The 27323-nt window shown below is 37.5% G+C and overlaps 1 non-coding gene across 1 annotated transcript; it reads left to right on the top strand.

Moving 5' to 3' along the window:
* The first annotated feature begins 6290 nt into the window (after positions 1-6290).
* LOC141635002 (small nucleolar RNA R71) lies at positions 6291-6397 on the top strand. Its single transcript, XR_012539714.1, has one exon. It is a non-coding gene; the product is annotated as a small nucleolar RNA R71 (small nucleolar RNA).
* Positions 6398-27323: the final 20926 nt, after the last annotated feature.

Here is a 27323-nt window from a genome sequence, read left to right on the forward strand (position 1 = left end):
GACACTCTGTCGGGCAGTGACCGCTGATAGAGTTCTAGTAATTCATATAACCTGGTCGTGGCAAGTAGGGATGTCAATGGGGCGGGGTGGGTGCCGAGGAGGGGTAACCCGCACCCGCATCCGCGAACTATAATGCGTACCCACACCCGCCCCGCGACCTGCAGCGGGTTGAACTTTTCAAACCCGTCCCCGCCCCGCGGGAACCCGCTGACCCGCCAAATTACCTATCTTCTCAAAAAATAATTTTTAAAAATATAAATCTTAAATCTAAAACATACTAGTCTCGTACTCTAGTACATCTTATACAAATAAGTTTCCACAAAATGGTATAACATTTAATTAACTAGTACACAATTTTTTCAAACCACGAAATAAGTTGACTATTAGTTTTTTTTTTTTTTTTTTTGGGTTTAGGTTGTTGGGTATTTGGGTGAGTAAGAACTAAGAAGTAGATGAAATTTGTCTAGGTTTATGAAAAAATGGTTTAAGCTTTTTATCTAAGTTATAAATTTTATTTTTATATATTACTAATTTGTCTAGGTTTATGAGTAAGACGAGTATAAGAGAAGCGGGGACATGCAAGGCAGGGCGGGTGTGGGGCGGGTCTCACGTGATACCCACACCCGCCCAATGACCCGCGACGAATGACACTTTTGAAACCCATCCCCGCCCCACAACCCATCAAATCATTACCCACACCCGCCCCAAGTGGGACGGGTATGGGGCGAGACCCGCCAAAACCCGCCCTATTGACATTCCTAGTGGCAAGGGCTACTATAGTATTCTTTTGAGTCAATTCTTTGACTAAAGACTGTTCGCTCAAGTTGGCACATTTTCTGAGTGACTTTGAATTATTCTCTACGACTTTCGTAAATGAGGTCAAATGGGCATCTCTTGGGTCATGATGAGCTGTGGCTAAACAAAGGGAATAGTGCAATAGGAATTGTCCACCCCCTTGTCTGGGTTATTAAAAATCTCAGGGCCACTCGAGGAGTAGTGAACTGAAAATGTGTGGCCATGCTCGGAAATTATCTTTGGTAGATAGCTCCTGTCAGAGAGTTACTCTCCAGATCAAGGAAACCACTCTTGATATGATCACTTGCAAGAACGACCTGCAAGACACCTTGCATTGAGTGGGAGATAGTAATAGGACAAGAGAATCGGTGACGCACAATTGTCTCGAACAAGTGGGAGATTGTTGTAGTTTGTGTCCTCAACAATAGTGCGATCACATTATTGAAACTCATAATAAGAATACGTAAAGGGATGACACTTATTTATAAGTCAACTGGTCAACATTAATCGGTAATGATTGGTTGACTAGAGTTTGACATTACTGTCATATATACGGTGGTGATCAGTTGATCCCTAAAGGTCACACTTGAGCGACGATCTTCTTAATAGATAAAATTAATTAATTGTATAATGATACAGATTAATTAATTCCTTAAAATAGAACAATTCAAGAATGTGAGTAAGAATATGAATTTTATTGTAATTCGATTAAATGAGATTCGTTTTAGTAATTAAGATGTTATATTACTAAAATTTTATTTATGAAACAATTAAATTAAGAATGAATGGTTAATTATAATTGCAATATGTTGTAGATTATATTAGCATGAACCATTTTATTTACTTGTAGTTGAGAATTACTAGTCAATTGTTGTATATAATTAAATTAATATATGTAATGATATTTAATTATTAAATATGCATTAATATTATTAATAACATGTTATATGTCACATGTTACACATTATATGACAATATGACAAATTGACAAAAATAAAATGGACTCCATTTAAGCTAGGAAAACCGGTTTATAGAGGAGAAATGGAGGGTGAATTGTTAAAATTGTTTTTATTATGAAGAACACCATGATTACAATTATACAGTAGCCTTCACCCTATTGCATTTTGAGAAGAACAATTGATAAAGCAATATGGGCATGCACTGGCTCACCTCCCTCTCTCCACCCCACCGGTTTTTCCCTCCCCTACATAAGAATTCTTCTTACTTTTTGATTCATTCATTTTTACATAATTATATACCTCTTACTCTTCTTTCTTCTCTAAAATAAGTTTTAGAAAATAAATTGTTCTAATATCTAATATAAAAATTACTAGAAGTAGTAATACAAATATTATTAGATCATATTTTAAGGATGGCTAATAAAGTAATCTAAACAATTATTTAGTAGTTTTAAGGGGATTGTCTTGGTGCAACTAATAGGAGGTTCTCATACTATTGGGACTAAAGGAATCATCCATTATTTTTAGCTCAAGAACAAGGAATAAAGGTGATCTTACTTGTGCCCTAAATCTGATTTCACATTGTAAGAAGCTTTCTTATTAACCTTTTTTTGAATTTTGTTATGCATGCATAAGATCAATATCTAGTTTAATGAGTAAATTAGATCTATAATTAAAATAGTTTAATTAGAGGGTTATATAATCCTTTCAAGAATCGCATCCTTCTGGCACCCCTTTCACATCTCATTGTTGGACACATCTCCGGAATAGCCTGTCGGAGCAATATTTGAACAAGTAAGGATCGTCCCAAAGGAAGAACTTGGTATCATGTAAGAACTTCTTCCTTTGGTGATATGAAAGGTCGGGTGGTAACACCTTCCCAACTAGATAGTTGGCTATGTCAGCATAACATGGAGTATTGGCTTCCAACATCATTAAGGCATCGTCGGCGAAAGAATCATCAATAGGTATATCAATACCTCCATCATTATACTTCAAATGGGATAGGTGATCGACAACAACATTTTCGGCCCCCTTCTTGTCTTTAATCTCAAGATCAAATTCTTGCAAAAGCAAGATCCATCTTATCATTCTCGGCTTGACCGCTTGCTTGGCTAGGAGATGCTTTAGTGCGGCATGATCGATATGAACAATGACTTTGGAACCAATTAAATAAGAGCGGAATTTGTCTAAGGCATAGACAATGACAAGTAGCTCTTTCTTCGCAGTGTCATAGTTGATTTGAGCTGCATCCAAGGTTTTGCTAGCATAGTAGATAGCATGGAGAACCATGTCCTTTCTTTGTCCTAGCATGACACCTACCGCATAGTCACTTGCATCACACATGAGCTTGAATGGCAAGTTCCAATCCGGTGATTGGATGATAGGAGGGGAGATCAAAGCCTTTTTTATTCTATTAAAAGACTCAAGACAATTGTTAGTAAACACAAATGGAGCATCTTTTAAAAGAAGCTTCGTAAGGGGTTTGGAAATCTTATAAAAATCCTTTATAAAAGGGCGGTAGAATCCCGCATGGCCTATGAAACTCCTTAAACTTTTGACATTTACAGGTGGGGGTAGTTGTTCAATAACTTGGACCTTAGCACGGTCCACTTCAATTCCTCTTTTCGAGACAATATGACCAAGTACCACTCCTTCATTTACCATGAAGTGGCACTTTTCCCAATTCAACACCAAGTCATCTTCTTCACAATGCTTCAAAACTTTAGACAATTTAGCCAAGCAAGCATTAAATGAAGAACCATAGACACTAAAATCATTCATAAACACCTCCATGATAGACTCAATAAAGCCGGAAAAGATGCTTATCATGCAGCATTGGAAAGTGGCAAGGGCATTACAAAGACCAAAGGGCATTCTACGGTAGGCAAAGGTGCCATAGGGACATGTAAACGTGGTCTTCTCTTGGCCATCCGAGTGAATGGGTATTTGAAGGAACCTGGAATAACCATCTAAATAACAAAAATACTTGTGACATGCCAACCTTTCCAACATTTGGTCAATAAAAGGTAATGGGTAGTGGTCTTTCTTGGTGGACAAATTTAGCCTCCTATAGTCAATACACATTCGCCATCCCATCACAATTCTAGTGGGAATGAGTTCATCGTTATCATTTTTTGCTACGGTGGTTCCTCCTTTCTTGGGAACCACTTGGACCGGAAAAACCCATTTAGAGTCGGAAATTGCATAAATAATTCATGCATCCAACAATATAACATCCTTTTTTACCACTTCTTGCATGTTAGGATTTAGTAGTCTTTGACCTTAGAAACATGCTTTATGATCTTCCTCAAGGTAGATTATATGCATGCAAAATTCCGGGCTTATGCCCTTTAAATCATCAAGTTTATATCCAATAATATTCTTGTGATATTTTAAAACATGAAGTAAAGAAGACAAATGACTCTCACTTAAGTGAGCACTAACAATGACCGGACACGTCTCCTCATTATCTAGAAAAGCATATTTCAAATTGGAGGGGACGAGCTTAAGTTCTGGTTTTTGTACCTCAAGGTCTTGAGGTGTAGACCAAACCTACAAATTGTGAGCCTTCCTCCAATGATAGCTCTTCTCCATCCAATTCAAGCTCCAAAGCATTAATCTCCTCACTCCCAATCTTATCATCACCTGCAAATGTTTCCAATAGCAAGAGTGCCTCCAAAGGATCTATAGCCAAAGATCGAGGTATAGAGTCTTATGTGCCAATATCAACAACATCCAAAACATCAATAGAATAACAAGAATCTTCTATCATTGGAATTATTCATGGAATTATTTAAGTTATATGTGACCTTATCGTCACCCACTTCCATGGTCAACTTACCATTCTTGACATCAATTACCGCACCCGCGGTATGTAAAAAGGGTCCTCCCAAAATGATTGGGATTTGGGCATCTTCGGCCATGTCAAGAACAATAAAATCAATCGGAATGAAAAACTTACCAACTTTCACGGGAACATCCTCCAAAACTCTCAAAGGGCATTTTATAGAACGATCCACCATTTGCAATGTGACACTAGTACATTTTAAGACTCCTATGTTTAGTTTATCATAAATAGAATAAGGCATTACAGTCACACTAGCACCTAAATCACATAAAACTTTATAAATCGTATAGGTGCCAATAGTGCATGGAATGGAAAAGCTACCGGGATCTTTTAACTTAGGAGGGGATTTGCTATGTAAAAGAGCACTACACTCGGCGGTGAATGATATAGTTTCAACATCATCAAAAGTCATCTTCTTAGTTAAAATATCTTTCATGAATTTAGTGTAAGAAGGAATTTGAGTAATTAATTCGGTAAAGGGAACAGTTACCTGGAGATTCTTCACAACTTCCATGAACTTACCGAATTCAGTTTCCTTTTGAATATTTGCCAATCTATAAGGGAAGGGCACTTTGACTTTTTCTGGCACTTTAACTTCAACATCTTTCTTAGGAGGAGCATCCTCCACATCTTTGACCTTCTCAACAACAATTGGTTCATCCACTTTCTTCGGAATAGCTTCACCTTTATTTCCACTTGGAAAAACCACTAATTCCTCAATAAGTACCTTCTCATTTTTCTTGGGTATGGGTGGCTCATCATATTTCGTACCACTTCTTAAGGTAATAGCAATGGCGGTGTCATGTGGTTGCTCACCTTGGGGTGGTAATTGACCCGTTTTTCTTTGAGAGCTAGATGAGGCTAGTTGACCCATTTGTTGTTCTAGCATTTTGATTGTGGCATTGTGAGCTTGGTCACTCTTTTGCATTTGAGCCAACAATTCTGTTTGGGTCTTAGCCATTTGCATTAGCAAGGCCTCAAATTTTCTCCCCCCTTGGTTATTTTGTTGGCTATTTTGGGGTGGTGGTCCTTAGTTTGGTTGGAAATTTTGTTGAAAATTTTGTTGAGGTGGCCTTTGTTGTTAGTTTTGACTTTGATAGCTAAGTGGATAGTTGAACCTTTGTTTTGGTGGAACATAGGCATTTTGTTGTTATTGAGGTTGAGGCACAAAAGTTTGTTCTGGTTGAGGGTTTAGCACATTGTTGCTTTTGTAAGACAAGTTCGGGTGAAATTTCGTGTTTGGATTATAAGTGTTAGAAAAAGTACCCGGAGGAAATGAACTTTGTCTAAAACTTTGAAAAGCATTTGCCTCCTCAATAGTGGCTTGACATAGGGAGGTGCAATATCCCGCACCTCCGCAACCTTCACAAACAAAAATTTGGCTTGTAGAGGACATGACATTGACTTGTTGAAGAGAGGAAGCCGCATTTTGAGTCTCAAAGTTTTGTTCGAGCAATGAGATTTGAGTTTTCAAAATAGAAGTATCGGAAGCTTCCTCTTTACCTTTGGTTGGTGAAATCCGGGAATTGACATATTGGGCATCATGAATCTCCATGGATTCAATCGTGGCATTAGCAATATCGGTGTCAATTTGATCAAACCGCCCATTGTTGGCGGAATCAAGGACTCTTTGGGACTTGGCACAACATCTATTGTAGAATTTTATAGCAAGAAACCAAGGATCCAACCCATGATGTGGGCATTGCCTTTGTAAATCCTTATACCTCTCCCAAGCCTCATAAAGGCTCTCTAGTGCTTGTTGGCAAAATCCCGTGATTTGGCTTCTCAAAGTTTGAGTTTTCTCCGGTGGAAAATAATTTTGGTAAAAAGCAAGAGCCAAAGTTTCCCAATTGGTAATTCCCATAGCTTTTCTATCAAGGATATTAATCCATAGCTTAGCCTTGTCCTTCAATGAACAAGGGAAAAGTATCTCCCTTATTTGAGCTTGAGTGACTCCCGTTTGCTGAATCATGGAGCAATAGTCACAAAAATTTTGAACATGCAAATTAGGATCCTCCAAAGGATTTCCCCCAAATTGTCTTCTCTGCACAAGGTTGATGAAAGCCGGTTTGATTTCGAAATCCGTGGCTCCAATTTGGGTAGTAGTTATACCCTTCAGGAGCATGTTCGCGGTGGACTTGGAATGATCGAAAAGCTTCACCATCTTTTTATTAGAGATGGTGGTGGTGGTGGTGGAGATGATGAAATAGAGCCATCTTCCTCGTCACGGACTGGGGAATTAGTACGAATGCGACCCAAACCTCCGGGACTGGAAGATGCGTCAAGCTCTTTGAAATATTTGAGTCGGTGATGGAACGTTCTCTCGAGCTCCGGATCAAAGGGAATCAATTCTCCGGTATGAGAGGACCTGGGCATATGACACAAATGTCAAGAAACTTGTAAGTAACGGTCTCAAGGAGCAAGTGTTCCTTAAAACAAAAGAACACAAGATTGAAATCAGAAATTCTAAATGCAATAAAACCGCGCTCCCTAGCGGATAGGCTTTTCGCACACCTAACAAAGATACCCTAGACTCGACTAACAAATGAATGTAGTAAGGTAGGATTCAACACAAGGAGAAGGGAATTGCACTATGAAATTGCTATGAATAGAAATCTATCAACGTCGATTCAATTGGTTGGTTGGTTGGGTTTGATAATTTGCAAATAAATGATGCAAATATAATATGATAAAAAAAGTCTAGGGAGTCGGGTCACACATGCAAGTACGTAAATGTTCATGCCAAAGCTAGGAATTCTTAATAACAACTGTTTAGGTCTCGTGACAACCACCTCTCGGCCTTATTGTGAACCATAGATCGGGTCCTAGAGAACTCTCGTTATGACTAGGTCGTTCTACTAACACATGTTTAATCTAATCCAATTCTATGCCTCTCGACTTATAGAATGAATTAACAAACTTAATCAATAATTATGGCCACTAAACAAAGATTAATCAAAACGATGCAAACATGTGATAGAAATAATTTATTGATATTATAGCATCCTAATTCTAACAATTACAAGAATTATTTATGCATGGCTTCCCTAATCCCTAGACAAATGTAACTACTCACTCATGATGGAAGTAAAACTAATAACAATGTATGAAATGATAAACATGTTAATAATGGAATTATAACTAAATGAAATATTATAATTTATTAATAAACCAAATAGAAATAACATATATATTAGTGAAATGCTAAATATGAGAAATGTAATATGAAATGTTAATGATAAACTAGTGATGATAAGAACTTGATAATAATAAGAAATAACAAACTAATATGAAATGCTAATGACTAAAGGATAAATTATAAGACAACGATAATGGAAAATGTAAAAACGAAGTAAACTAGAATCGAAATTACCAAAACAAAGAACTTGGAACTTGAATGAGGAGAACACAAAATGAAACCCAAATAACTTGGTTAACAACTTGTATTATAAAGAACTAAAATCTTAAAGTAAATTGTTTAACAAAAGGGAAATGCTTAACAATATGTAAACTAATATGAAACTTAAGAGAATTTTTGTGTTGCTAAGAGTATATTAGAGTGTAAAAGATGGTAAAAGAGATTAAACTCCTAAATTAAACAACCATACGACTAGCTATTGCGGTGACCCTTACCATGGACCAACGTGAGACTGAATGAACCTTGTTGGACCACCATTGACCGACCTAGGGTTGGGTTTTAAGGGTGTTTGTTTTGGTTGTTGTCGGGTTGTCCCGTGAATATGAACAAGGGTTTTTACCCCTTGTTTGTTCTTGCCTTGACCTAGGTTTTGTTGGGTTGATTACTGGTGGTTGGCCGGCCCACTTGGTGGTGTCAGGGTGGAAAAAGGCGGCGACTTGGGTTGGTTATTTGGCCGAAAAACGCGATTGGGGTGTATTGTTGTAGTTTAGGACCATGTGTTTATAAGGGATTGTAAACCCCTTCTTGACTAACTTAACCATGACCTTTGGCTGGTGTCCTACCGGTGGCTACACCGTGGGTTACGGGAGACCACGGTGGTGGCCATTGGAGTTGTGTGGTTGCAGGCTATTGGTAATAATGGTTGGGTTGTCGAGTGAGTGTTAGGGTGTGTTGGTGTCGTGAGTTTCTGTAGGGCATAAGTTGAGGCCATGGATGTTAGTGAGGGTGCTGTTAGCCATGGGCGTCGCTGACCATGGACATGGGGTGGTTGTCTTGGTGGCATTGTGGCTGAACCCAGCTGTGTCTTGGTGGTTGTTCGTAGGGGTTAAAAGGCACGGGTTTGTGGGTGATTTTGGGTTAAGATCAGACGAGTTTTGTATTATTATTATACAAAAAGATATAATTAAAATAATTGAATTATAATTAGTTTATGTTGTAATACTCGTACCTTTTAGGACCCGCAAATATACCTTAGAATGTGTGAGAGGTCTATCGAATGAGAATGAGATGCACCCGAGAGTGAGAGTATGACCGTACACTAGACCGAGTGTGACCTAGAATAGACGTAGTGGTGCTGCAGTGGACCGAGTGAGTGTTTAACTTGATCGAGTGGTTGACACTTGTTAGAGTAGGCGAACACTCTATCGAGTGAGTGGCACTCGACTGAGTGGACTCGACACTCGAGCGAGTGCCACTGTGCAGTACCCGATAAACACCAAATTCGGGATTACACCTTATCCTATATAAATCATTTCCTCCATCTTCCTTCTTACTCTAAACACTCTCCCTTCTCTCTAAAGCACCATAAACACCTTCTTGCGTCGATTCAAGATTCTTCTAGGGGATTGTTCACCTTATTCTCATCCTTTCCACCATTTTAAGTCAAGATCTATCCTTTCTTATTTTGTAGTAAACCCCAACTTTTGGAGGGGTTTTAATTTGGGTAATTAATTAGTATTTAGTGTGTGTATTATGGGTAAGAAGGGGTGTTAGAAAGTGGTATTAGAGCGACGATTTTTGAACCTAAACCAATGAACCAAAATGAACCTATGTGTGTCTAATAAAATGTACCCGACATGAGTACAATAAAAGATCGGTTTTGGATGAGTAAGGGCCCTCATATCAAAAATAGTGCCTATAGTATCGGTTGGTCACTGCGTAGGTGGTTATGAGTATGGGTAAACGCTATGTGGAAGTTGCTTGGTTGCATGAATGCATGATTAGCATTGAGTCCTTGTATGATATAGTTGTGCTCGATTATGTGTGATTGTGCATGAGGTTGAATGCTTAGGTTAGTGTGAGTAGCATGGTTGGGGATGAATAGCATGTGTTAGTATATGGATGATAGTTTTACTCTGAGAATTGTTGTGCCGTGTGTTAATTAAATGCATGCTAGCTTATACGTGACAAATGACCAGTGAAGTATGTTGGTATCTCAATTACTAATGCTACGGCGGCATACCAGAGACAGTAAGTAGGGCGATCTATGGGCTAACTCGGGTGAATCATCGATGACCGGTGGACCCCAAAACTTCTCTTTGTGTTGCAGGGAATTCATCGTTCTATTTCGACCAGAAATTTTAAGCTGTAAGTAGTCACTCAACCGAGTACGAGTCCAAACTCGGCCGAGTACAGTGCACTCAACCGAGTGGACCCATTTCTAGAAAATGGAAACATTATGAAAAGAGGCCACTCGACCGAGTGAACTCGTCCACTCGACCGAAAGAAAATCCACTCGACCGAGTGAGTGCTGGGCTGGGATTTACACGGGTTTAATCCATTTTTTCTCATTTCTTATCTTCTTCATATCTTGCATTCACCTCATTCCTTCAACAGCAAAATTCCTTCAAAAATCATCCCAAAACTCCATTGTTGTAAATTATTGCTTGGATTAAGCTTTCTACTCTAATTTTCCATCTCAAATCTCTTGATTTTACTCTAATTTTCCGTATCAAATCTCTTCCTACTTACATTGTTTTTACTTAATTCATAGCCGTAATGAAATCAAGATTTGTCAATGAATTTTATGTTTTTACTTAATTCATAGTAGTAAATTACTTTCTACACCATTATTGATGTTAAATGTCAAATTTCTATGTCAATTTATACACCTAAAGTGAAGAACACGAAAATGGTATTTGAGCTTATACATTGGATTTTGGTGCTTGTTGTTAGGTTTAATTGGACAACAACGGCTTAACCTTAGTTGTCATTGATGGATCTTGTTTGGTATGTAAAATTTCGTCTGAAAACTCCGTCTTAAATTTTCAAAATGTAGGTAAGTCATACCCAAATTTTGATTTTTCATGAGTAAAACTTGGTTTATTTACCTTATAAGACCACCATATTTATTAGTAACATGGTATATGATCTCAAAACGAAACAAATTTCGTCTTAAAATTTGAGTAAAATTTTTGAAAATCTCCTAAGTAGCTATGGACAATTTTAATTTGTTCCTTAAAAACGGTTTAAGTATGTTGTTAGACTATAAAATTTGAGGGTTATTGCTATATTATGAGATACACTAGGAAATCTCGTCTTAAAAATGTGACCATTTTTCCGAAAATTTGGTACTAGTCGTGTCAATTTCGATTTTTATGCTCACTACATGTTTTATTTATTCATGGTTACCTTAAACAAAAACTTAAGATGCTTGAAGAGGATTTATGTCAAACATTGTACCGTTTTAAGGACTTTAAAGTGTCAGAAATAATCATTTCACTTACCCGGATTTTTAATTTTACCAAACCAATCCTTGTTTTAATTGCTCTTTATGATTTAAATTGATTTGTGATGACATATAACCTCTTATGTTAGAATTCTCCATCTTAAAATTTTTAATATTTTAACAAATGACCACCATGCCAAGAGTCTAGTGTAATATGTAATGGTAGAGTCAAGTTTGAACAAGTCGAGTAACAAACAAAGGTAATGTATGTGAATAAGTTTTGCTTTGAATTCATATTATCCCACAAGAATTTCAAACTTATAACATGAAAAAATTTTGTTTGGTTAAAATACGAAGGGATCTATGCTAAATTTCTTTTAGTTGTAAATTACCAATTTAGGAAGTTGGAGAAAGTCTTCATTCACATCCAAATTTGGCTTCCAATTCTTGCCCTCCTTATTCTATATCTTGTTGTGTGGTTTCATGTTGTAGCATGTCAAGGAATACAAGGAGCACCCACAGGAGGAATGCCCGTCAAGAACAATCCCAACCTCAACCGGAAGCACCACACGCCTTTACTCACCCGGGATACCCGGGAATAGCCTTTGAAAGTTAACCTCATAAGAACGCTTTCCAAGCCTACAAACAACGAAGGATGAACTCCACTAGATGTGTGTCAGAGGATGCCTTGGTTTCCTTGGGATTAGAAGAGGAGGTGCATGATATCTTTCAGGTCATTGGGATGGAGGGTTTGTATAATTTAGCGGAGATAAGTTACTGAAACCTCACCTTAGAATTTTTGAGATCTTTTGTCTACCACAAGAGAGATCACTCTGTGAGTTTCCACCTTAAAAATACTTCCTTAAATCTACGAAGTGATACCTTCGCCGAGCGTTTAGGTGTGGGAAAGAGCACTGACTTTACCCTTGCCAGGATAGACAAGGAGATGAAAGACAAAAAATACATTGACCTTTATACGGGAAACTAACACACCGATGTGAGTTCTATGAAAATCAATGATGTTGAGAACCCCATCCTAAAGATCTTTCCCCACACGTTGACCCATATCCTCTATGGGAGGAGAGACCGTAATAAGCTCAACTCCGCCAAGGTACTAGTTTTGAGCCCTTATCTCAACCCCTTCTATGACAGGCGATTCTACTTTAGCCCCGTGACCATGGTGAGATTAGATTTTGAGAGGATGACTAAGTCCGATAAATGCTCCATTGATTGTGGTGCTTTCGTGACTAGGTTAGCTAAGAACCTATTAGGCTATGATCCGGGGGAGATTGATAGGCCGATGAGTACCAAGGTTCCCTACTTTAACATCCCCTATATGAAGGGTACGTTTTGGCTCATGGATAGGAATGATAAGGTTGGCTATTCGTGTTAGGTAAATGTGGACTTGTTCATGAAGCTTCCCGCGCTCGGGAGATTGCCCGAGACTGCCCATTTGCCCGAAAAGACCCCACCTTGTCCTCTGGCCCGATCTTACCTCATCCTGAATGAGCTTACTTATACCCTTGATGGCGAAGCGGTAGGGCATGATCCGACCCCGCCACTCCTTCTCGACCCTCTTAGGACTTCTGCCCATGCTCCATCGTCCTCCTATGTTCCCATGGTTTCACCGCCTCTTGATCACCCTAGGCACTCTACTTATGCCCCGTCTTCTTCTTTTATGCAATAGCCTTCGCCATACCATGACCGTCATAGGCATTCCATGCATATGCCATCTTACACCGAGGGATATACCCAACCCCCACCGCCCTATAATCATCAATACCCCTGGCGGACCTTATTGAGAGGTTAAACAACTCATTAGTCCTAAGAGATATGCATGAGTTCACCTACAACTAAGGTATAAGACCCACTCAACGCCCTAGTTTTTGGTCCGGGGATGGTGACACCTCGAGAGTCTTCAAAGCTTATGGAATACAACCCTCGAATTGGAAGACTAGGATCCCTCACACTGATGGACACATGCTTGGTCCCTGGGCGGGACCTCACTATGCCACCTAGAGTTACTTCGCCGATGCTTATCAAGGTGGTGGCTACCATGAGAATGTAGGTGGTGGCTACCAAGAGAATGTGGGTGATGGCTACCAAGAGAATGAGGATAGTACCTACCATGAGGAAGTGGGTGGTGTCTCCCATGAGGGTGGGGGTGGTGTTTTCTATGGGAGTGGGAGTGGAGGAGGAGCATCGAGTTGGGCACTGAGACTTATGGAGTATCATGGCCGCTATGTTAACGCGATAGTGGAAGATGCGACGATGGACACCTCGTGCGAAACAAGGAGTGAAGAGCTTAGCACACGGAGGGAGGAGTCACCGGTAAATAATGAAGGAGCCATAGTCCGGTGGGTGAAGAGGCTTGGTAAGAGGACAAAGTCCTCTTCTTAGTCTTAATTGTTTTATTTAAGTAAACTTGTTTGACATTTGTGTCGGTTTAACACTTGAACTATTTAATTTGGACATTGTAATTATGGACATAAGGCCTAGAACTTGCTTGTTTTAGGATGATTAGATGGTGTGGTAATCAACATCGGAACTTATTTTGCACTTATGTGAGAAAATGGACAAGTTAGAGAGTAGAAACTCTCGAAAAGTTGCTGCCCGATGGACACTCAATCGAGTACCTGCTTCACTCGACCGAGTGGCCATTTCACTCGATCGAGTGGACTGTTCATATGCGGTTTTGATTATTTTCGACCAATTATTTTATGAGTACCCTTATTTTGAGACCCTAACATCCTCATAGTGAGTGGATGACCATAGAAACATCGCGTAATAATCTTTCATTAATTGTTTACGTTTGACAATGTACTTAGTATGTTGATTTTGACTCAGTGTATCATCCTTCATGATTAAGTAGATAACAAAAGAAAAATGATGAACTTGATTTTTATACACTAATTTTGTGATTATATTTGGGTAAAATAAAGGATTAGTAGTGTCATGATAGTATAAAATGTTGCCATATGATGTGTGATACATAATGATTTGCATGCCTAATCGAGTTTTTTATGGTTATAAGCGGGAATTATGGTATGAAACCGAGATAGAATGGACACATGGATAACCATACGGTGGTTTTACTTGAATAGAATAATGAACAATATGTACGAATAGTAGCACGAGTAGGGGTTATCTATGAATGTAGAATCTAAGATTTGAGCTTGACTTGTACTTTGACCACGTGGGGAACCGTAGGGTGAAAGCCATACAAACGACATAAGGATATAATGAGAAAGTACTATAAAACCCAGAAAAAGGTCATGGTTAATTAGCAGTGAACTTCGGGACGAAGTTCTCGTTTAGGGGGAGTGAATGTAAAAATTAAGAAGTTAAAAAGAGTGAAACCAAGAGCATGAGAGTGAGAGAACCTTGAGTTGAGAAACGATGATATGTAAATCAGTGAACACGTGAAGGATGGAAAGAAAAGGGACTTGAGAAAGCTAGTGGGAAAGAGAGAGTGAGGTGAACTTCGGGGACGAAGTTCATTTTAAGGGGGGAAGAGTGTAATACTCGTACCTTTTGGGACCCGTAAATATACCTTTGAATCCATGAGAGGACCATCAGATGAGATGAGATGCACCCGAGAGTGAGAGTATGACCGTACACTAGATTGAGTGCGACCTATAATAGACCTAGTGGTCATGCAGTGGACCGAGTGAGTGTTTAACTTGATCAAGTGGTTGACACTCGGTCGAGTGGATGAGCATTCGACCGAGTGAGTGGCACTCGACTAAGTTGACTCGGCACTCGACCGAGTGCCACTGTGCAGTACCCGATAAATACCAAGTTCGAGATAACACCTTATCCTATCTAAATCATTTCCTCCTACTTCCTTCTTACTCTAAATTCTCTCCCTTCTCTCTAAAGCACCATAAACACCTTCTTCCATGGATTCTAGCTTGTTCTAGGGGATTTTTCACTTATTCTCATCCTTTCCACCATTGTAAGTCAAAATCTATCCTTTCTTATTTTGCAGTAAAGCATAACTTTTGGGGGTTTTTAATTTGGGTAATTAATTAATAATTAGTGTGTCTATTATGGGTAATTAGTTAGTATAATAAGGGGGTTTGTATTATATAATAGCATAGGATGTATTTGTGATGGTATTACATGATTTATAATGGATTATGACAGTCTCGCGAGACGGAATGATGTGGGATCCGAATTGCTTTTGAAGAATGCTAAAAGGTAGGTTAATCCTACTTGGCTTCAATAATGTGTGTGTATACACTACGCCAAATCTGGCAATCAATAACGAGCGTATCACAATGGTTTAATGCATTTAATAACGACACTTAGATTACCGTTTTTCAAATACTGGCGGAAACCTAGACCGCGCTAATAGGAATAATGGTTTCCCTCGAAAACCGTGGTTATTATAATTTGACAACGGCTGCTTAACAAACCGTTGCCAAAATTTTTTAATGGTTTCCAGAAACTCGTTATAGAATCACTCTTATCAACGGTTGTTAGAAAACCGTTACCAGTTTAAGATATCGGCATTTCGAAAATCGTTACTAAATTAACACCAGCAACGGTTTTTGTTACCCATTGTTATGTTATAGCTACGGATTTTTTGTAACCGTTATTATTTTCTATTATGAGATAAAGGTTTTTCAATTCAACCGTTGTCAGTATTTGATTAAATTTTTCAATTTGATTACTGCATTCAAAACTGAACTTTAATAAATATTCAATTTAACTAATAATATTCAATTTGACCAAAATAATTCTATAAATATGTCTTCATAATGTTTTAGGTCAAATTCTAAATTATCAAACATTTACTCTCTAATTTCTTTCTAAATTTCTCTCTAAAAAAAATATGGCTGGTGTATCGGAGCTACAATCACATTCTCGTTACGCACAGCCTTTTACTTGCATTCTCCATAGTCTCCCGGTTTATTATGGTGTGAATGGAAAGGGTTTAAACCCTAATTTTGGGTTATTGACGCAAATGCTTCATAACTCCGGTTTCACCGCGGTTAAAAAAGTGTACCCCGTGTCTACAAACAAGCAAGATTTTGTAGGCTTCGCTTTTATCATGTTTGACGAAGCCAACTGCCATGATAGTTTTCGTCAGGCAAGAAAATTAGACGCTAGATTTGCGGGGGAAGATGCGGGGAAAGAGGACTTCTATTCGGATGATAAACAACAAGGCCCTTATCTATGGGTTGCGACCTATCTTGATCATCATCTGCTGAAACATTGTAGGAAGCATCACATTCTTGCCACCGTGCCTATGTCATGGGAGAGAGAGAGGCCATTCCGCCTGCGCTTCCCGGTGATAATGAAGGGCCGATCTACGACTTGCTCTATATCGAAATCCGTAACAAGTATCCTAATACTTCATCAGATTCTAATAATTAAGTCTTTAATTATTATCGGGCATTGTAAGTTGTATTTGGATTATTGTGGTGGTTTGAATTAAAGTTTAATTATTTATGTTTTTTGTTACGTTTTTTGTTACCCCATCCTCTGGAATTCAGAGACAATATCACCAGAAAAATATCAAACTTTTATTATAATGACTTAGGTTTTTAGGAGTACATTAAAGTATCAAGCTAAAGAAAAAAAATCGCGTAAAACAAGCGTTGACAAACGTGAAAAAGCAAATGTGTAGTGTGGGTTGAATGGAGGGAGTATATTTTTTGTTACCCCATCCTCTAGAATTCAGAGACAATATCACCATATATGTCTCTTTCACCTTCAGCCCAATCCACACAGTCCTTTTCCCATTACAACGACACTGTCCCCTGCTCGGCAATGGGACCTTGGCGGTGCAGAATCGGAAGTAGTAGGAGACGGTCAGATTCATTCGCAACCCATAAATATGGGCCTACTCCCTGTTCATCCTGATCAAACCAGAGTCTTGAAGAGTCATTGTTATATAATGCCCGCTCAAGTTTGTGAGCCTGACGAAAGCATTCCCGCTCCTCACCCCCGCCAAACTCGATGAGGGCGCACCGCCCGAAGCCATGATGCGCATCATTGTCCGGGTAGAGAGTTTGAACCAAATTCAATCCGGCTAAGCGAATCAAACCTATTAACCAGTCAAGGTCATACGAGAGTATAGCTTTTCCATGCCCGTCCTTTGTATACGGGAGATTGTGAATGATGCACGTAAAGAGTTTAGCGTACATAAATCTACTTGGGGGTCCAACAAGAGGTTCATATGATGTTTCATCATCATCAGCGGATGAATAATATGAACCACTATAAGTTGATGAACTTGATGACATAATCGATGTGGAAAATTAATGGAGGACTTAACAAGTTAAGAATTGGAAAGTGCAAACGGTACAAGTTAAGATTGTGAAAATTATAATTCTACTTATAATGAGTTTGGGTTATATTAGAAACGGTATAATAAGATAGTAAGAATTGGAATCGTTATAATAATAAGATAAGATTTGGAAACTTAACAAGTCAAGAATTGGAAAGTTGAAACGGTACAAGTTAAATAAGAATCGGTCAGCTCTACCGTGTTAAACATATTAGCTTACAACGGTTATCAAAAAACCGTTGTCGAATTAGTAAAAACACAACGGTCCAATTTACTTAACATGACTAATGCATGCCTTGTAATTTTTACTTTTTCTGATTCAAAGTTGCAGTATTGCGTGTTTGACAATATGTATAATATAAAATGATAACGGTTCTTTGTTAAGTCGTTATTGTATTACATATATCAACAACGGTTGGACAGAATCCGTTTTAAAAAAAAAAATTGTTTAATTATCTGTGATATTCTTGTGTTTGTGATTTGACTAATACATGCCCTGTAATTTTTACTTTTTCAGATTCAAAGTTGTAGTATTGATTGTTTGACCGTATGTATAACACAAAAAGATAACGGTTCTTTGTTAAGCCATTATCATATTTCATATATCAACAACGGTTATTGTAAATCCGTTGTCATATTACACCAATAAACAACGGTTTTTCTTATAACCATTATAAATACAGATCCACTGTGAAAACTGAAAAGTTTGTGGTTTTACCAATGCATGCCCTATTATTATTGTTTGTTTGACCATTATTCACCTGATGCATGCATGCACAATTAATACAAGTTTGAATGTAACGTATGGATGAAATTAATCCAATTAATTATAGCTTTATTATACTATAAATAACATCACATTTTCAGTAACAATAAGAATCACTTTATTATTACTAACCTTTCTACTTCACTTTTTAAATAATCTACATATACATACATATCATAAATAAAAGAATGTCGTCATCATCATCATCCGCTGTCGCACCTCCTCAGCAATCGGTAACCTACTATATCAACCCAATTACGTGCATAATTCACAATCTCCCAGTCATATACGATGCTGTTGGGAATCCAGCTTCTAAGTCTCTTAACCCATTGAGGGACATCCTCATTGAGAATGGGTTTTCAAATGTTAGGGCAATCTACCGGCTTGGATTTCTGGTCGTGGGTTTCTTGGATATGCTCTGATCGTGTTTCGAGGGGATGGTCTTGACGATTTTCGCCAAGCAAAAAACTCACAGCAAGGTATGCATCATGTGACCATCAAAGGGGCAAAAGTGACTATTATAGCGATGACCCTAAGGATTGTTATGTTCACGTTGGGCCTAACTTATGGGTTGCCACCGCTAAGGACGCTCATCTGATGAGAAGGTTCATTCCGTACAATTTTATTAATGTACCGAAATCATGGGAAGTCGAAGAAGTGCCTCATTTTGATCCCCGTCTTTATGCCGATGTAGTACGCTTGATTTATAATCATGTTTATCCTCCGTAACCACCTCCTTGTCAAACTCCTGTTAGGGTGTTTGATTTATCTACTAATTAGTTAGCTATTTGTTTTTGTGGTTTTTTTATTTTTTATTGTGTTTCCTTTTTTTTCCCCTTGTTGTACTGTTTTTTTTTACGCCATTGTATAATATGCTCGTTTTAATATATTGTTCTACTCTTTATTAGATGCAAATATTTATTAACATAGATTTTAAATAACTTGCGAACAGACAAATGAATGAAACAATAACATATAATATAATAACTACGGTAGTGCATAAAAACCGTGTTAGATCACAAACACCTCTAAAAATAAATGGAAATTGGAAGATATTAATAAGATAATTACAATGGTTCTTATAAGAACCGTGTTAAATTATGCAATTGTTGAATAACATTATTTTAAATAACCTTCTTTCTTTCTTTCTTTATTTCTTCATCTCTCTCTCTCTCTCTCTCTCTCTCTCTCTCTCTCTCTCTCTCTCTCTCTCTCTCTCTCTCTCTCTCTCTCTCTCTCTCTCTCTCTCTCTCTCTCTCTCTCTCTCTTATTACTCAAATTATGTCAAGTGGTAGGTCTTCTTCTTCCTTTATTTCAACAGGGATATGTAATTGCTCAGTTCCGACAGCATTGCAGACTTCTTGGACTTTGCAAAATCCGGGAAGAAAGTTTCTTACTTGCAAATTCTATAATCCCGAGACTAAATTGCGTGGATGCAATTACTTCAAGTGGGTTGATGAACCAATGACTGAGTGGCAGAGGAAGGTTATAAATAGGTTAGTAAATGAGAAAAAGAGCATCGATATCGAGATTACTCAAGTGTGAAGTATACTATATCAATTTAAAGAATCGAAGCGGGGAAATGACAGTGAAATATTGAAGGCAAAAGAAGAATGCAAGAAGTTAACCATGGATATCGTAGAACTCAAAAATAATGAGTCATGGCTTAAGTGAATTGTCAAATTTCTTCTTCTAATTGTTATTTACCTAGTTTATTATGTATGGTGGTAGTTTGTACTCTTTATGTATAAACTTGTAATCCTTTTAATTAATGGAAATAAGCAAGATTTTCTAAGAAACATATTGTAATTAGCTGGCATATACCAAATGATCATTTATTTCTTGGCAGTAAAATCAAACACAATGAAATATAAAATAAAACGGTTATACCCAAACCGTTGTTAAGGACGTATACAGTTATAACGGTTCAGGCCGTTGTTATGCATATAAAAATGATGCTTTATTTCTTGGCGGGAAAATCAAATAACATTAAAATTTTACAGACAACGGTTATTTCTAACCCGTTGTAGATAGTACGAATCAATTACGGTTTCAAACAAAACCGTAGTCTGTTTGGAAAAAAAATATAACAGTTTTTCTTATACCGTGTTTATTACTTTCCAATAAAAAGGGTCTTGCAAGTGCTGTATTATTCACACATATATACTGTGAGCTTTCCCTCCCCCACATAATATTCTCAAACATTGAGCTTCCCCTCAACCACCAGCCTACCCCATCACCGTCGCAGTCATCGTCATCATCGCCATTGCCGCCGCCAGACCAATTCGGATTCTCCTCTTTAAAGAAGTAATAAACCATCCTCTCGGTAGATTTGTTTATTTTTATAAGTATGCATTGTTATTATTTGTTTATTAATTTATGCTTTAGATATGGTCCAAAAGCAGAAAAGAAACGATGGAAATGCGTCAGGCGACGACTCAGGTGATGAGAATAATTTGCAACACACTGCGGGTCGAATGCGCCATAGGGTTTCCCTAGAAGCAATAAATTCAAAGATACCTAATCCTTTACAATGGGATAAAGATACGGGGCTGCCATATGGTGAATATGCCGGGTATTTTGCGAGTTGGATTGGTTGTTGTGTAAGATAGTATGTGCCTCTCGGTACGCCGCGTAGTAGTGAACTGAGTAAAATACTGAACACCATGCTAATAAACAAATAAAGGTATGTATATACAATAATAAATCTTTTTGCTGAAATTAAGTTACTACTTGATATGTGTATTAGCCGAAACACTTGTACCAACTATGCTCATTATATATTCAGTTAGCGTACATTGTCCACGAAAAGTGTGATAAGTACCTAAAAACAAAGACAGAGGAAGCCCTCTGAAACGTGCATTTTATATAGTCCTTTTAGGCCTTTTTATGCACAAATTTCTATGCTATTATCATAGTTTTATGCTACGAAATGCCCCGAATTGTCTACTTTGGTTTCTCTTGTATTATTTACAGGTATGAACCGGAAAGGAGCATAATCAAGCCTAAAACATGTCCCTATGCATTCATTTAGGAGATGAGTTGAGTCGGAGCTTGCAAACTACTATTTTGAGATGCGCAAAGAAGTAAGATAGCTAGGCGAGCAAAGGAAGAACTTCAACTTGCTAGTGCCTTATTTGAAGAGCCATATCTCGAGTTCTAAAACTTATTTTTAGGTGATTCTATTTGGAGATGAAATCTAGTCCTCTTAGCTTTCCAACGCCACCGGAATCGCCCTGTTTGCCCAAGTAACGAAAAAATGGCAGCCGTTTGAAGTTCAGTGCGCGAAGTAGGAAATGTGCGCTGGAAAGTACTCGATCGAGTACAATTGTGTTCGATCGACCCCTTTTTCTACTCGATCGAGTATTGCCTATTTAATAAGTGCTCGATCGAGTACCTAAAGTACTCCATCGAGAAGTTTTAGATTGGTTTTGTTCGATCGAGTGATATAAAGTTACTCGATCGAGTGATTAGCTTATATACTCGGGATTTTTAACCCGTGTTAGGTTTATTTTATGTTAATAATGACTTCCCTATATAATGGAAGTCGGGATTAGGTTATGAACACATTTTTTACTGATGCCACTCTTTACTCTTCTCTTTTCCCTTAACTTTTCCACTGTAACTTTTGCTTTTCGGGTTTTATCGCTTGGATCATGTCGCTCTTTACACCGGAATTCTCGTGATTATAATCTTTCTCTCTTTTAATCTTAATCTCATACTTTGTTTGCTTTAATTCCTTTGTTCTTCCTTAATTAATTTCTGCCCTTTATAGTTTATGCATTTTTATTACAATTTCATTATGTCATTTTTTAGTTATTTCATTATTGTTATTATTGACAACATTCGCAATATGAGTAGCTAAATTCATTCATGTTGGGACTAGGGGATCGATGGTAGAATAAAGACGATGTAGCGAATAGACTAGACGGCTTAGTTGTGAGAATCTGTACCCATGGCAATTTAATTATAATACCGACTTAGTTAAGTGCACGCTTTTAAGTTACCCTTTAATTTGGTTAATTTCGTTCCTGGATCGGAAGATTGGAATGAACAGACTTTCTATGAACAGTAGACTACCCCAATGAGGACGGAAGTTAAGTTAGTGGATTCTAGGATAGAAAGTGGACCGGAAGGACCTTTCCATATTCGTCTCGCAGTAATTTATCTAAGTTGTTTACAGTTGAGTCACTGGACTACCGTAGTGAACCGAAATCCTGACATGTCCCTTCTTTATTGATAGTTTATCACCTTTTTCTGCCTTTATCGCTCTTTTCTCTGCTTCTCTTCCTTTAAACCTTTTAGTTTAGAAAACCAATTTAAATACCCCCCATTTTGTGACCAAATAGACGGACTTTTACAGATATCTTGCCTCCCTTAGGAGATCGACCTGACTTCCCTAGCTATATAGTTAGTTTAGTTAGTTATTTTTGATAGGTATACGACAACCCTATCAAATTTTGGCGCCGTTGCCGGAGAGGCAAATATTTTATTTGCTTGTTTATTTTTGTCTGTCTTTAGCCTCAAGGGATTAATTCCTTGAGGCAGTTCTCATCTTTTTCTTTAATGTTGTTTTGATAGGTCCTACCTAGACAATTCTAGGTAAAAGATCGTCAAAGGGAAGGCTTGAGTACCTTTGACCCGTCACCTATGTTCCATTATATGGCGCAACCGGTGATTTACTGCGGGAGATGTGGTGCTGCTGAGTACAATGCAACTTTTTGCTTAGCTGAAAATGACGAGGTTTATGCATTCAGGCAACGTAGGCAAGCTAATCAATCTGTTGTAATTACGTCGCCACTTCTGCCCTATCAACGAGGCTACCAACAACCTCCATTTATCTGGCCACCGCGACAAAAAGCTCCTCCTCCTGATATACAGAAAGAAGAGATTGCGGAGCTGAAATCTTTGATGAAGGCAACTGCATTCCGAGTGCAAGAAGATGATAGACGTAAAGAAGCTCAACTAATTGAGCTGGAGTCTCAAATAGCTCAGCTAGCTGCTGAGTCGAATAGTAGGTTACCAGAGAAGGTATACTTTACCGAGAGTGGTCTTTCCCATGAAGGACCCGAGTTGCCTAGCGCTATTAATGATTTGGATGACTCGGATTACGAAGATCTCTCCGAAAATGAAGCGAGTTATGAAGATTTCTGCGATGCACTGTAAAGATCACTCGATCGAGCTAGTAATAGTGCTCGATCGAGTGGATTATCAGAGAAAACGTTCGATCGAATAGTTCAATGTGCTCGATCGAGTGAAAATTAGGAAGGAAGCCTTCGATCGAGTAATAATTCTACTCGATCGATTGATTTGGCCAGAGAGAGCAATGCAACGTCACTTGAGTTCGTTCTAGATGACGATTTTGATGATGATAATAGTTACGGTGAATCGCCCCTTTTCAAGGCCGAGTTGGATGCGCTAGAGGCTGCGATTTACGGGACAGATTCCACTAAGGAGGGTGACGAGAAGACAGCTGAGTCGGTAATTGCTCATAGCACGGATGAGGTAATATATTCTTTTGTCAATGATTCTGACTGTGAGGGCAACCCACCTGAGGTAGTTAGCGATAATTTCATTATTGTTGATATTAATAGTACGCTACCTCGTATGACTCGTGTTTTTTCTTTTAATGCTATACCCCCTCCCAGTTGGTCAGTTAATTTAACAGTTTTTCACCGTTCTTGTCATCTCAATTTTGTTAAACTGAAACGCTTCCCTAGATTAATATTAATTGCTCCCGAGCTCCTTTATTTTGTGGATAAATTTAGGAGCTGTCATAGGAAATTTGTCAGGCTTAAACGATTAAACATTTCAATTTTCTATTTTATTTTTATATTATGGCGCTACTTATGCTCTTGTGTAGCACATGCGCAGATATATGATCTCATGCTAAGAGCTTTGAGCTATTTTGATTGTGACTTTGAGCTATTTTGATTGAAAAGTTTTGTGATTAATTGATTTCCAATTTGACTTGGTTTGGGGAGAGCATTGAAGGATGAAAATTTAAGAAGGATGGCTCGATCGAGTACTTTTTGTACTCGATTTCATTTATGGATGCTGAATGTACTTGATCGACTCGATGTGGACCGCCAAGTGAGAAACAACTTTCGAAACTAGCGCTTTGACCCGGAGGCAACCCGGAGATTTTATGTTTAATTGTTTTTCGAATATTTCACTTCTTTGACGATTTTTCCATTGTGTGTAATAATTGGTTTCCATACCATAAACTATTCGGCTAAGCTTGTTCTCCACTTAGTTTTTAGGCTTGTTTTTATTGCGTATTTGCAGGAATTTATTAAGGATGGCTCGATCCATATCAGTACTTTTTGTACTTTTTCGAACCTTTTTGATCTTTGAATGTACTTGATCGAGCATTTATGCTACTCGATCGAAAATTTAAAATCTAAAAAAAAGAAACAACTTCGATCGACCACTATTCTTCTTCGATCGAGATTTAGTATGCACTATAATTTTAGTTCATTCGATCGAGTATCATCATCTCTTGATCGAGTGCCTTTTGGATGCCCTTTGCTTGGATTAGCTTCTTGTGACGATATTTGGCAGCTGTTTGCAACCTCCCACGTTGCTGGCTGGTTTGGGGAGATCCCTACTTCGCGTAATTTTGTGACGATATTTGGCAGCTGTATAGTGAGATAATGGAATGTTAGTTGAGATAATGCATGTATTTATACTAAGCAATGTGTGGTTTGAGTTGTTTTTTAATTAATATATATGTTAGGAAGTTGTGCCATAATCATCATCATATCTCTCTCTGCTGCTTCAAATCTAATTACTAACCCTTCTCATTCCATATTGTCCGTTCACATGCACAGGGATGGCAGTAATAATGCATGCATCGGAATTATAACGGGCCGTAATTATGCATGCATCTAGTAATATTTAATTTATTATTTTTATTATTTTTTAAGAACAAACATCAACGGTTATTTATAAACAACCCTTTGTCTTTAGTTATAACAACGGTTTTGTATATTACAACCCGTTGTTATAACTTTCCCTCCAAAATTGAGTCACATTTTCCACAACGGGTTTTTGTACTTAAAACCATTGTTAATAGTTTTAACAACGGGTTCCTTAAGAAAACCAATTGTTTTTAAAACCTTTTACAACGGACGCTTTAACAACGTCCGGTTTTTTATATAACAACTGTTTTTAACCGTTGTTATAGCCTGTATCTGTAGAAGTTAACAGAAAACTATCTACCATTCTGATACGGGTTAGTGTGATTTAAAAACTATTTCAGGCGTAAATTGAGTTCAATTCTGTTTATTTCCATGTATTATATCTATTTTGATTATGTATATTTTAAATTGTAGTTCCCACAAATACTCAACAATGTTAGAAATCTATATCTCATTATTACAACATATTCATATATGTTTCAAAATTAATTTAGTCATAAAATTAATTAGATCTTATGCATGCAAACATAAGTAAATATTAAAGAGAAATCATCATTCTTACATTGATATTTCGAATTATTGGGCACAAGTAAGATCTCCTTCTTACTTGTTCTTGAGCACTCCTTAAATGTAAGAACAAAGGATTCAAGTATAGAATCCCTCCCAAGGAATAATACCCAAGGTAATCTCTTAATAAAATTAATATTATTGATACTAGAACAATATTAATTTTAATAAAATTGACCCAAAAATAATTATTTAGGTCTCTTAATTTCGGTTAAGAGAAGGAGAAGGAAGAAGAATTTTTATCTCTTTAAAAACTCTATATTTTTTATGGTTAATGAATGAATAATACACTAGTATTCAAGTAGTGTATAAGGTAAAAATTTAAAGAGAAAAACCCATTGTTTTCTCTTAATAAAACCGGGTATGGGAGGGGTGGTGATGGCCAATGCATGAGCAAGGTGTTCTTCACAAGAGCAAGTAGGTTTGCATGGCTAGGTTTAGGAAGAATGATTATGTTTTCCACTTAATTAATCAACATAATATTTATCCTAATACTCCCACTTATTCGGTCCATATGAGATAAAATGGACTCCATTTTATCTTTGTTAATTTGTCAATTTGTCACATGTTTCATGTCATGTAAAATTGTTATGTATTTTTAACATATTAAAAATCAACGCATTAATAAAAATACGTCATATACAAAATTGACTTAGTAATTCATAATTACTTGTACCAAAATAATCTACCAATTATAAATCACAACATCTTGTATTTATAATAATTATTCATTCAGTTCAATTGTTTTCGTAAACAATAATTTCATCTAAGCAATAAAACAATTCGATTACTTAGACCGTATCTTATTTAATCAAATTACAAAGAGACACGTAAATATTACTTCCAAAATCGTCCGTCAATTTTAAGTAATTTAATTAATCCGTATCGTCATACGATTAATTAAATATTCAATTAAGAGTGTTACCCTTTAGGTATGACCTAAGGGGATCAACTGATCACCACCGTCTTTAGTTATAACACAACGGGTTCCTGAATGTCAAAAACTCTAGTCAAACTCAAATCATTACCGATATGCGTGGACCAAAAACTGACAAATAAAATATTACTTCCCAATTGTATTCTTAAAATGAGGCTTAAACATGTGATCATCATGATCGACAGTTGTGATAACATTATTGTCGGAGGACACATATTCCAACAATCTCCCACTTGTCCTCGACAAGTGTGCGTCACCAATTCTCTTGTCCTATTACTATCTCCCACTCAATGTAAGGTGTCTTTCAGGTCGTACTTGCAAGTGATCATATCGAGAGTGGTTTCCTCGATCTGGAGAATAACTGATTGACCGGATTTATCTACCATAGATGTCTTTCGAGCGTGGCCACGCATTTCCATTTCATTACTCCTCGAGTGGCCCTGAGATAATGTTATAACCCTGACTAGGGGTGGACAATTCGTATCGCACTTATTCCCTTCGGTTAGCCACATCCATTATAACCCAAAATATGCCCATTTGACCCCATTTACGAAGGTCGTAGTAACACAAATCAAAGTTAATCTGAAAATTGTATTCTTAAAATGCATGTGCATGATGAAGAGGAAGGCGAAGTCCA

Source organism: Silene latifolia, chromosome Y, assembly GCF_048544455.1.
Source record: "Silene latifolia isolate original U9 population chromosome Y, ASM4854445v1, whole genome shotgun sequence".
Taxonomy (NCBI): Eukaryota; Viridiplantae; Streptophyta; class Magnoliopsida; order Caryophyllales; family Caryophyllaceae; genus Silene; species Silene latifolia.